Consider the following 10,082-nt stretch of genomic DNA (forward strand, 5'->3'; position numbering starts at 1 on the left):
TCAGCCCCAGATGACCAACATCCGTTGTCTCAGCAAAGCAAACGTTTTACTTCAGTGGTTCTGGTCTCTTGTTAATCACAGCTGATTTTCCAGCTCTGTCTGACCAGCCACCACAGCTTCTTCACACAAAAGGCCCCATAAAGTCTTGGTTTCCCTCTGAAAGTCCCCTAGCCAGGTCTCCTTAGTCTCTGTTGTACTCAACATCTCAACATTCTTTTTTGTTTGTTTTGGTTTTGTTTTTTTGAGACAGGGTTTCCATGTGTAGCCCTAGTTGTCCTAGAATGCTCCCCCCCTCCCCCTCCCCTTCTCCCCCTCCCCTCCCCCTCCCCCTCCCTCTCCCTCTCTTTTTGTTTTTTTGAGACAGGGTTTCTCTGNGTAGCNCTGGCTGTCCTNGAACTCACTCTGTAGACCAGGCTGGCCTCGACCTCAGAAATCCGCCTGCCTCTGCCTCCCAAGTGCTGGGATTAAAGGCGTGCGCCACCACTGCCCGGCTTCAGCGTGCTTTTTTATAGAACCAGGACCACCATCCCAGGGATGGCACTGAGCTTTGGCCCATAAAGGACTGAGATCTCTCCCATCAACCACTAATTAAGAAAATTATGGGGGCTGGAGAGATGGCTCAGTGGTTAAGAGCACCGACTGCTCTTCCGAAGGTCCTGAGTTCAAATCCCACCAACCACATGGTGGCTCACAACCATCCGTAATGAAATGAGATCTGACGCCCTCTTCTGGAGTGTCTGAAGACAGCTACAGTGTACTTACATATAATAAATAAATCTTAAGAAAAAAAAGAAAATTATGAAGGAATCTTCTCAGATGAGAAGGTTCCCTCCTTTCAGATAACTCTAGCTTGCATCAAGTTGACATAAAACCAGCCAGGACAGTATCAGGTAAAGGTGTTTGTCACCAAGGATGATGACCTGACTCATCCCCAGAACCCACATGGTGAAAAGAGAATGCTGACACTGAAATTCACAGACATGCACACTCGGAGTCAATAAACTGGGTCCTCTCTGTAAGAGCCCACAGGGCTGAACCTGGTGAACTTTACAATGTTCTGCCCTGCTCTCCTCCCCCATTTTCCATCTTTAGCTCAGCTCCATCGGCACCCACTTCCTGGCTGTTCTTCCAGGCAGAGGGCAGCCTTGGGGCCTTCTCGAAAGCTGTATCATCTGGTAGAGAGGCCTCTTCCATCACCTTGCCTTGTTGGATTTTACCCCCTAGTATGTTGTGTGTAGAGTTGCCCATTTTAAAAATTCAAGCATACAAGATAGTCAGCGTCTGTTGAATGAAAGTATGTTTCACAGCAGATGTGGTTGGGGAAAAGCCCTGCCCATAGGGTGACAGTCACAGCCTGACCTAGGGAGTTGGTAAGCGAATGTTGCCAAGAGCACTTTAGTTAGGTCTGTGCCCCTTTAGCTGATGTGTGGGGCATGTCCATATTGATGACTTGATGGGGGAGCTTTGCCTTGTGACTTTCCACTTGGCTCAACATATGGGGAGCTACTGGTGACACCAGGAAGAGGGAAGAGAGTGAGGCTGCAAACACTCCATTTCTTTCTGTGCAGGGTTCACATCTAGGTCTGTGTCCCTGGAGGGAAGGTATAGTTCAGACCACATAGTCTTGTGCACATAGCCCTGTTTGGTTCAGCTTCTGGGAACCACTGAAGTTTGAACCAGATCCTAGGACTGGTAATAGTCTTGATAATAGGACTGATAGCTGTTTCTTTCCTCCAGGGTGATTCTATCAAGCCACCTTCCCTCTGTTTCAACATTTTTCTGAACCTATTGTGGAACCCAGAGCTTTATGCATTCTATGGAAGTGATTGACCACAGAGCCACTCCACTAGTTCATAATCTTTTAAAATAGAAGTAACTCAAAGGCTGGAGAGTTGGCTCAGCAGTTAGGAGCACTGGTTGTTCTTGCAGAAGATTGGGGCTCAGTTCCCAGGACCCACATGGTGGCTCACAACCATCTGTAACTCCAGGCCCAGGGGATCTGATGCCCTCTTCTGGCCTTCTCAGGCACTGCATGTGTATAGTACACAGACACACATGCAGACAAACATCCATGTATATACAAATAGACAATAATATCAAAAACATAAATTGAGTCAGGCATGTTGCATACCTCTTATGCCTGAACTGAGGAGGCTTGGGCAGGAGGATCAGCTCAGGGACAGTATGGGCTATAAAGTGAGACACTGTCTTCAAAAAAAGAAAGAAAAGGAAGAGGATGGGGGCTGAAGTGATTATGGGCATTTGTTGCTCTTGCAGAGAGCCTGGCTCAGTCCCCAGCACCCACATGCTGGTCGTGACTCCAGTTCCGGGGGTATCTGATACCCCTTTTCTGAATTCCTTGGGCACCAGGCAGACACATGTATGTACAGACAGACAAGTAGGCATAACATTCATACACATAAAGAAATAAAGGCTGGACGATAGTTTAGCAGGTAAGGGCACTTGACAACCAATCTGGTGACTGGAGTTTGGCCCCTGGGCACACATGCAGCAGAAGGAGCGAGCCAAATCCCATAGGTGGCTCTCTGACCTCCATGAACACTTGCACCCTCCCCACATACATGCATCCACACACAAATAAACACATGTAAGAATAAGGGGGAAAAAAGAGAAAGAAAGGGCTTGAAGCTAGATGTAGTAACACAAGCCTGCAATCCCAGCACTTGGGGGCAGAGACAGGGTTCAAGGCCATCCTCAGAGACATAGTAAGTTTGAGGCCATCCTGGACTACATGAGGCACTGTCCCCAAAGCAGAAAGACATGTCATTAATTTTTATGACTGACTGCTATTCCATCACATAGATGAACCACTTTCCCTTCTCCTTTTATGAGCAGATTAATTGCTTCCATTGTTTTTAGCATTCATTGTGAGTACTACAGTAAGCACAGAAGTGGACATGTGTATGTATTTTCAGTTCCTTGGGCTCTGTACTTAGGGGTGGACTCTCTGAATGATGTGATAATCCCTCTGTGATGGACTTCTGGAGCCCCTGAAGCTCCACCTTTACATTCCTAGCCAGAGTGTCAGAGGAGAGCAAACCCTTGCTCTCAGTCTCATCTGATGTCAGCTCTGGGGGCCCTGGGAAATAGCTTTTTATTTTATTTTAATTACATTTATTCATTTATCAGAAGAGTCGTATCCTCTGCAGCACGGAGGTCAGGAATTGGTTCTGGTCCTTCCATCATGTGTGTCCTAGTTAGGGTTGCTATCGCTGTGATGAAACAGTGCGACCCAAAGCGGGTTGGGGAGGAAAGGGCTCACTCGGCTTACATTGATATGACTGCTCACCATTGAAGGAAGTCGGGACAGGAACTGGAACAGGTCAGGAGCCTGGAGGCAGGAGCTGATGCAGAGGTCATAGAGGGGTGCAGCTTACTGACTTGTTCAGTCTGTTTTCTTTCTTCAGAACATGGGACCTCCAGCCCAGGGGTGGTACCACCCACCATCAGCTGGGCCATCCTCCATGTATCACTGTTTTCGAAAACAACCTATAGGCTTGCCTATATCCTGATATCAAGCTTTTGTCAAGTTAACATAAAACAGCCATCGAAATGTGGGTCTAGGGATCAAATTTGCAGCCACCTTTACCCACTGAGCCATCTTTCTGATCTAAAAAATACTTTTAAGTTTTTCTTTTTCCTTGACAGTCTCTTTATATAGCCTGACTGGTCTAGAATTCACTATCTAGACCAGACTGACTTTGAATTTACAGATGTCAGCTTGCCTCTACCTCTACCTCTCACTTTTTTTTTTTTTATTTTTGGTTTTTCGAGACAGGGTTTCTCTGTGTAGCCCTGGCTGTCCTGGAACTCACTCTGTAGCCCAGGCTGGCCTCGAACTCAGAAATCTGCCTGCCTCTGCCTCCCGAGTGCTGGGATTAAAGGCATGTGCAACCACGCCTGGCTTCACTTTTTTTTTTAAGTTAAAAAAAAAGTCTTTACTTATGTTTATTTGTGGTGGAGTATATGTGTGCACATGAGTGCTGTGCCCATGCAGGCCAGAAGAGGGAGCTGGAGTTACAGGTGGTTGTGGGTTGTTTAGCATGAGGGCAGTGAATGGAACCTGGGTCCTCCTTCAGAACAGTAAGCACTCTTCATGCTAAGTCATTGCTCTAGATCCCGGAAAGACCTTTTAAAAAATTAATGATGGATGCTAGGTTTTGTAACACATGTCTTTAGTTTCATGGGAGGCAGAGGCAGATGAGTCTCTGGGAGTCTGAGGTCATCCTGTGTCAAGATCTAGTAGACCCCCCATGTCAAAATTTATTTTTAAACTAATGCTTTGAATGTCATAGATGCATACTACTACATTTTGAGCAAACTCCTCCCTCCATCTCACTCTCATCTCCCTCTCCCCAACGCTCCTCCCTCCCACTTTCTTGTCTTTCTATGATTTAATAGGGGCTTCTTACATATGCGTGTGTTGGGGGAGTGCTATTTTCTGGAGCACTGACAGACAGACCCTGTGTTCTGCCTCTGTGGATCACACAGCTGTCCTGAACCATCTCCCGAATCTAGTCATGGCTGTCTCATCCAGGTTTGGTCTCTTTGCCATCCTCTCCATCTTGTCTCATCTCTTTTGCCCACTCCCATGCTGTGAGCCAGGAGGTGGCCATTGTGAACCCCTCCATGTGGACATTGTGACTCTCCCATTTGGTTTAAGCAATCAGGAGGCACAGCAGGCTTTTGAGGGAAGGAGGAAAGTGAGGGGCTCAGCCCAGGGATCCTTTAGTTGCCTGGTAACCACGTAGCTCTGCACGTTCCCAGGGTCCTATGATGAGACCATTCATGTGATGTCACTGGTCATTATCCTTCCTTATCTCCACCTCCAGTCAGCTGGAGGACAGCCTCTGCCTGTCCTCATTGTGAACGTGCTACCACCCACAGCTCTGTCCTCCTCCTTCGGTGAATGACCCACCCACCCACCACCATGATTTTCCTTCCAGTGCAGGTGACTCACACTCTCACACGCACGCTGCTACCCACGTGAACTTCCCACGGCCCTTGTGGACTGAAGGTGACCCTCAGAGAGTGTTCTTCAGCACTGCCGACCCTTGTGACCCATCAATTCTCTGTTGCTGGGGTGTACTGTGTGTGACAGGACATCGAGCTGGTCTCTGGTCTCCACTGATGACGTGCCTGGGACATGTCAATTTTACCCCGATGTGATGACCCAAAGGAGATACTTGTCTATGTCTGCCCTGGCAACTGCTTACTAACAAATCAATCCCCAAACTCAAAGAGCCAATATTTGCACTAAACCAGACTTAGGGCTAAACACCCTGCAAACAACTCCTCATCTCACTGCCCATTTTATCTGTAGGAGGATGAGTGGCTCAGAGCAGTTTGTGAGTTTCCCAAGATCACACAGCCAGGACACCTACTGTCTGTCAGTGCCTCTCCACCCCAGACTCTTTGGTTTTTCTCTCTTTGCTGGTGTTCATCTCTCTGTCGCTTCCAGATTCATATCCAGCCTGTGACTGATAATGGCTAAGCGTCTTGGGCCTAGCCTCAGCAAACCCCTTCTACCCCACCAGTCCCCCTTTACCATCTTCCATCTTCAGCCATTAGAAACATCCTTCCCAGGCTCTCTGCCTTTGGGAATTTGTGAACCTTCTAGTATCTTTGCTAACATCAACAGCAAATTCAGGCCACACAGCTAAAACGATAAGAAAGTTCTAATGTGCTTTAAAGTTAGCAACCAGTATGGGGTTCTTCCTCTGCTCAGATACTCTCCGTGGTTCCTCATTGCCAACCAGATCAACTCCTTCCCTCTGCAACTGACCCTCATAGCCCTTCCTGTCAGCTACAGGACCCTGCCAGCCTTCTCATCTCTCACACCCAAGTCCTGGAAAAGCTACCTGCCAGGCTCTACCTTCTGGTTTCTCTGTGTCTGAGCTCCACCCCCTCTGGCAAGCCTGTTGAAATTCAACCTCTCCCCACAGGCCTAGCTCGAATGTCACATGCTTCAGGCCACCTAGTCTGCCCTCCCTTCTGTGGCTTCCATGCAGGAAAGCTTCAATTATTTCTGTCTCTTGTTCTTCACTTCAAATCCCCACCCTTCCAGGGCAGAGTCACTGAAGACAGAAAGAAATCTTTTGAAGTGGAGGCCAAGTGGACCTTCTTAAATTGGTTCTCTTCTTTCTCTGCCCACCGACCCAAGTCAGTTGCCTGCCACCCACCAGCCTGCTCAGCCCTGCCATATGGTCTGTCTCACATTCAAGGGTGGGTCTGACTGGATACTTCTGAAGCAGATGGGCTGGCCAAGGACAATATCCTGCTGCAAGGTCAAGTGCCTATGAGTGGGTGGGTTCGGTTGAGGTAGGACCTGAATAGTCTAATACTTCTGGAGACCCTCCCCTCATCTTGTATTTTTGCATCTGTTCATTTAAACTGTATATATTTAAGCTATATTATTTACATTATTTTGTGTACATGAGTGTTTTGTCTGTATGTTTGTATGAGCATCATGTGCATGCCTGGTGCCCTCCAGGTCAGAAGATGGTGTTGGGTCCCTTAGAACTGGCGTTGGAGATGGTTGTGAGCTGTCATTTCTGTATTCACTACGGTAGTGTGTGGGTCACAGTGGCCTGTGGTGGGCCTGTAGAGGTCAGGGACAACTTGTGGGAGTTGGTTCTCTCCTTCCATCACAAGTCCTAGGGATGAACTCAGGGAGTCATGCTCGTGGTGATTGCCTTTGCCTTGAACTCTGTTGGCCTCTTTTTTTTTCCTTAGAAAAATTTTATTATTCTTATTTAAAGATTTGTTTTTCTTTTTATCATTTTTGATTATGTGTAGTGTATCCACCTGTGTGAAGGTGTATACACATGGATGCAGAGCCTCTGGCTCCTTCAATCTCCTGGGACTGGAATTACATACAAGCAGCTGTGAACAAGTGTTTTAAATCTCTGACCCATTTCTCCAGAGACCCTTTTCTTCATTACTCTATCTCTCCTCTATCTGTCTGTCTATCTATCTATCTATCTATCTATCTATCTATCTATCTATCTACCAATCTATCTATCTATCTCTATAGGGTTTCCTTAAGTTGTCCAGGCTGGGCTGAAATTTGTGATTTTCCTGCTTCCAAGTCCTGGGACAGTGGATTGAGGGGATTGTTTGGACTGGAGGAACAGCTGCAGAATCCGACCCAGGAGGGCAGGTAGGGCAGGCTCCAGGCAAAACAAGTAGCCCTCCGCCCTGTGGCTGATGGAGTCTGAGAACTCTTGAGAGGCCCCAAAGAATACTCCCGTGGAACAGTGAGAACCTCGGAGGTGATGGTGCAGGAAGTCCTGCGCAAGCTTGGGAACCTGTTCTGATATAGGAGATGAGTGACCCAGAGTGGAAATGAGGCTCTGATAGGAGTCAAGACCAGGGAGTCTGAAGGTTCAGGCTCTTACTTGTCTGCATTTTCACGGCTCCATCTCTGTCTGTTGTCTCAGCCTCCTTGTCTCAGGTTTGCATCTTGGGGGCCAGACTTGCAAGCAACCGGGCAGGGGCGTTGCCAGTATGGGCGTGGCCCCGAGTTGTGAGGCGGGGCTCAGCGCTCAGCCCGAAGCTTGTAAAGGGCTGGGGCTCAGCCCTGCAGGTTTAAAGGGTTGGGGCTGTCAGACCTCACTGTCAAAGAAGCGGATCTGGATCGAGAGCGGCAGGCTGAGACCCGGGTGAGTGTGTGGGTCCAGTGATTGTGGCCTTAGCGGGGCGGGGCGGGGCGGGGCGAACATCAGTGGGCACAGCTAATTTCAGGATCCCATAACCAGTGATGAGGTTAAATGACCAGGAGCAAGATGTTGGTATATCCCTAAAGGTTGCTGGGGTTATGCTCATTTTTATTTCCTGAGCGCGCTCTGGTGTCCTGGAAGTCGCTTCTTTTTGAGTGCCGCCGGTTGTGGAAAGAGAGGGGGCACTTTTTGGCCAGAGATTTCTGTTCTAGGACACCTCCTTATAGGGTTTGCCTGAGTCGTTGACGTATTTATTGTCTTGAAGAGAAAGCCTGGGCTGGGCGTGTATTTCTGGGACACAAGTTTTTTTTTTTTTTTTTTTTTTCCAGCATATTTAAGCTGTCCATCTTGCCGATGGGTTTTTTGGTTGTGGTCCAGCCTCCGTCAGGAATGCTGTGCTCATCCACAGAAGTGTCAGCATCTCCAAGTTCCCTTCTTTGCAAATAAAACAGTGGCCCAGCCTCTCTACCTTTGTCTATGAGCCCCGAAAGTTAGTCAAAGACTTGTCCTGTAAGTGCTGTCCGGTGTTTCAGGGGCCTGGCCCAGACTGGTTTAGAACTATTGATGGGCTGGCCACCTTGGTCCCTGAAAAGGGTTGTGGCTCACTACTTGGGGAAATCTCTGGCTTGAAGTGCGAGATAAGGAGGAAGAGGCTGCCTTTGGCTCCCACATAGGCAAGAGTCCCTTTATTGGTCAATATACCTCCAACATCTACGTATCTTGAAGATGAACCCCCCTGAGATCCCTGCCCAGACACTGATTTGATTGTGGGGGGAGATGAGGGCTGGAGCAGGGGAGCACAGACATTCAGAGGGCAAGCTGGGATTGGAACAAATAAACCCTGGCTGACCTCAAAATCCTGGGCCACTTTCTGATGGCCTCGACATCTCTGTAGAGCCCAGCTTGGGTTTCCGAAAGGTAACATTAGCTATGGGCTCATGTCTTGGCGGTGACCAGGGTTAGTAACCACAGAGGGGCTTGGATGACCTGGGAGATATTCAGAGAATGAGACCTCATCTCTCCTATTTGGCTAGCCTTGGACTTTGTTCTGTAAGTCCCAGATGTCTAGGTAGCAAGGATGGACATGTTGACAGCATCAAGTGGCCCTACCTGAGAGTGAGTAAACACTTTCTTTGTTTACTTTTGCTTTTAATTTGTGTGTGTCTGTGTCTGTGTTTGTGTATGTCAGCACAAGAGTGAAAGCTACAGAACAGCTTTCAGCAGTCTGTTCTCTCCTTCAAGCACGTGGGTGTCGGGGACTGAACCCAGGTTGTCCAGCTTGGCAGCAGGTACTTTCACCCACTGAGCCATCTTGATGGCTCGTATATATTCTATATGTCATCATATCTCTGTGAGGTGGAGAAATATGATTCCTGTCTGAAGCAACTGGGGCTCAGAGAGGTGTGGACACTTGCCTCAAGTGGCACGGTTACCAGGGAGGGGGCACTGTGGAATCCCTTCTGTGGCTTGGGTCCAAGTGTGCCGTGTTTGCAATGGTATGCAGAGGTCATTACATCCCAGGTTGCCACTGCCTTCAAACTTCTTTTAAAGGCAGTGCTTATTTTGGGATGGGACAAAGAATATACATGTTTCAAACTTTTTTTTTTAAAGACAGAACTGTTTTGATTTTTCCCAGTTTTTAAAGATTTATTTATTATTATATGTAAGTACACTGTAGCTTCAGACACACACCAGAAGAGGCCATCAGATCTCATTACAGATGGATGTAAGCCACCATGTGGTTGCTGGGATTTGAACTCAGGACCTTTGGAAGAGCAGTCAGTGCTCTTAGCCGCTGAGCCATCTCTCCAGCCCTGTTTCACGCTTTTATGGGGCTTTTCTCTACTTGATTTTACAACTTGGCTCTATCCTCAGTTGTTACAACTGACCCTGACTGAGCTTTTCCTCAGATTTCCAGAAATTTGGGCTGTTTTCAATCCAGACCTGGAGTCTGGCCCTTTGATGTGGAGGACTCTCTAGGGGCAGGTAGATATTTTATATTGAGAGTAAAGGGTAGGCTGGGACAGGAAACAGATTGCCTTGACCATTGGCTGGGAAAGGGTAGCTGTTTTGTGGGGTGATGTGTCAACTTTGGGATGTTCCTATGTCAAGCCCTGGCCAATACTTGACCCTCAAGAAAAGGCAGTATGCAGTGCCTGGCACTGGCCAGGATCCATATCCTGGGTTCTTTTTTGTGAGCCCACACATCTTGTATAACAAGTCCCTGACTGGCAATTTACCAGCCTAACCTGTCAAACTAGGCTCCCTGGGTGTGGGCTGGGCTGGGCTGCAAGGTTGGTCGTTGGTACCACTGATGCCAGATAAGGCAGTTCTAAGCAG

The 10,082-nt window shown here is 48.0% G+C and overlaps 1 protein-coding gene across 1 annotated transcript in view; it reads left to right on the forward strand.

Annotated features, from left to right (window-relative positions):
* The first annotated feature begins 7,611 nt into the window (after positions 1–7,611).
* LOC110312353 (cytochrome P450 4F22) overlaps positions 7,612–10,082 on the forward strand; it is a 41,681-nt gene continuing 39,210 nt past the window's right edge. Inside the window, exon 1 of the mRNA XM_021185868.1 lies at positions 7,612–7,685. The gene's annotated coding sequence lies outside the window, so the exon portion shown is untranslated. The remainder of the gene's footprint in view (positions 7,686–10,082) is intronic.

This window comes from Mus caroli, chromosome 17, assembly GCF_900094665.2.
Source record: "Mus caroli chromosome 17, CAROLI_EIJ_v1.1, whole genome shotgun sequence".
NCBI lineage: Eukaryota > Metazoa > Chordata > Mammalia > Rodentia > Muridae > Mus > Mus caroli.